This window comes from Octopus bimaculoides, chromosome 10 (assembly GCF_001194135.2).
Source record: "Octopus bimaculoides isolate UCB-OBI-ISO-001 chromosome 10, ASM119413v2, whole genome shotgun sequence".
Lineage (NCBI taxonomy): Eukaryota > Metazoa > Mollusca > Cephalopoda > Octopoda > Octopodidae > Octopus > Octopus bimaculoides.
The window spans coordinates 59,394,571-59,396,988 of NC_068990.1; the positions used below are offsets into that span (position 1 = coordinate 59,394,571).

The 2,418-nt window shown below is 35.0% G+C and overlaps 1 protein-coding gene and 1 long non-coding RNA gene across 4 annotated transcripts in view; one reads left to right on the forward strand and one right to left on the reverse strand.

Annotated features, from left to right (window-relative positions):
- LOC106880026 (WD repeat-containing protein 48) overlaps positions 1-2,418 on the reverse strand; it is a 143,678-nt gene that overhangs the window by 110,763 nt on the left and 30,497 nt on the right. The window lies entirely within an intron of this gene.
- The window catches only part of LOC128248909 (uncharacterized), a 17,994-nt gene that overhangs the window by 14,153 nt on the left and 1,423 nt on the right, over positions 1-2,418 (forward strand). Inside the window, exon 3 of one of the 2 annotated variants that reach the window (XR_008265063.1) lies at positions 301-411. This is a non-coding gene — a long non-coding RNA (uncharacterized LOC128248909). Of the gene's footprint in view, positions 1-106; positions 412-2,418 lie in introns of those variants that run through there. The other variant, XR_008265062.1, reaches the window with a different exon arrangement.

The following is a 2,418-nucleotide window of genomic DNA, read 5'->3' on the forward strand; positions in this document are numbered from 1 at the left end:
TATATGTGTGTGTGTGTGTGTATACACACACACACAATTTTTTTATTAAGCTGCAAAAACATCACATGATGTTTTTGCAGCTTTGAAAAAAAGTATATTACTCTACCTTTGGTATTTGAGTACTATTTTTTTCCACCCTGTTTTGCATTTATGTATTTACTTGTGTGTGTACACACACACATATAATACAAGTATATGTGTAGGGACGGTGTTTCTTTTTCCTTGTCTTGTCATCAAAAGATAGTTATAAATAAGTGTCATTGTCATACAAGCTGTGTTGTTTGTTTGCAATCTTTCAAGAAAACCTGTTCAGCTATGGAGAGATATCACCTTGCTTGGAAACAGGTGGACGTTGATAACAAGGTCATCCGGCCACAGAAAACGTGCCTCAACGCATTCCCTCTGATCCATGTAAGTATGAAAATCATCAACATTCAACATCTGTTTTTTCCATGCTGGCATGGAATGGACGATTTGACAGGAGCTGGTAAGGCCGAGAGCCATACCAGGCCCTTATCTGTTTTGGCATGGTTTCTACACCTGAATGCCCTTCCTAATGCCAACCACTTTACAGGGAGTACTGGGTACTTTTTACATGGCATCAGCACCAATGCTTTTTACATGGCACTGGGTGTTAAAACAATATCTAAACACACACACATATATACACATAAACATACTTATACATATATTAACACACATATATATGTAGACATACATATGTACACATACATACATACACACACATGCATGATTTAGACCTCCCCCATAACTAGGAGAGAGGAGAAGAGCACAACTCATGCATTGTAGTAGCAAGAAGTAACACAACAAGTTATTAAATTCAGCACATCATATCAAAAACTTCTGGCAAATACTTGCATCACAGTTGACTTCACTACAGTTACAAAAGGACTATGTGCTACTCTTAAACCAGACAATGGACTAAATCAGTGGTTCTCAATCAGGGTCCATATATGATTTTTTGGGTGGGTCCACATAACAAAATAATAAATTGGGGATCCACAATAGTATTGTAAGGACCCCTGAAAAAATTTTGTTTTAGATGTGTATATTGGTTTGTATTGCAAGAAACTGCTAGGTTTCTTTCTCTAACATTATACTTAGTTCAATCTAAACAAGTTAATGTGTGAAAAACAAAATAGGAATTTTGTAAGAAGTTTCAATAAAACTAGTTTTTAAACACTGAATGGCTATAGGGATCCACCAGAATAAAATAGTAATCAAAGGGATCTATAAATAAAAAATGGTAGAGAACCCCTGGGCTAAATAGACAACTTGAGATTAAGTACAGTCTATCTAAAGGATTTCCATACCGTTTCCATCCATTGAAATTCATTCACAAGGCTTGGGTCAACTTGAAGAATATGGTAGAAGGCAATTGGCAGAGATATTTTACTGTGAAATTGAACCTAGATGTAATTATTTTTTATCTTTTACTTGTTTCAGTCATTAGAATGAGGCCATGCTGGGACACTGCCTTGAGGAATTTTAATTAATGAATCAATCCCACTACTTATTTTTTTTTTTTTAAACCTGGTACTTTTGATCTGTTGCCAAACTAAGAGGAACATAAACACACCAACACTGGTTTTCAAGTGGTGGTAGGGGACAAACACATACACAACAGGCCTCTTTCAGTTTCTGTCTACCAAATTCACTCACAAGGTCTTGGTCAACCCAAGGCTATAGCAGAAAACACTTGCCCAAGGTGCCATGCGGTGGGACTGAACCCGGAACTATGTGGTTGGGAAACAAACTTCTCACCTCAGAGCCATGCCTACAGAATGATTTTCTTAACACTCCATCAGGAAGATCATTCTTTCAAATAACAAGAATGGTTCTTGAAACCAAAAGTGAAAAGATAAAGAGTCAGCATAGAAAAATGCAGAACAGTTCCATCTTTCTATCTTCTTATGTTTAATACAACAAAGTTAAGCCTTTCCTCCTCGAAGTGAGTACTCTGTGTTACATACATGGGTTGGTTACAACAACTATATTGTCATCTCACCACAAATTCACAGCTCATATCAATGTGAAGAGAAATCAATATTAAAACAGATAGAAGAATAACATTACCTGTTTATTTAATATTAACAGAGCTTGTTTAAAATATGAGAAACATATAAATAAATAACATTTTTCTTTATGTTTATGAATTTGTTTTGCAAGATTCCTGGACTAAACAAGACAGGAAAAAATATGTGAATGGAAGACTTGCTGAAAAGGTCACAGATGTGTGATGAAAGATTTCCAAACAATGGACATAAGATAAAATAAGAACAATAATAAATGAGTGAAGAACAAATACTGTAAATCCTCAAGTATAATCTGCACTTTTTTCCCAAAATTTAATGGTCAAAATTTCTCGTGCATACTATATACAAAGTTAAAAATGAA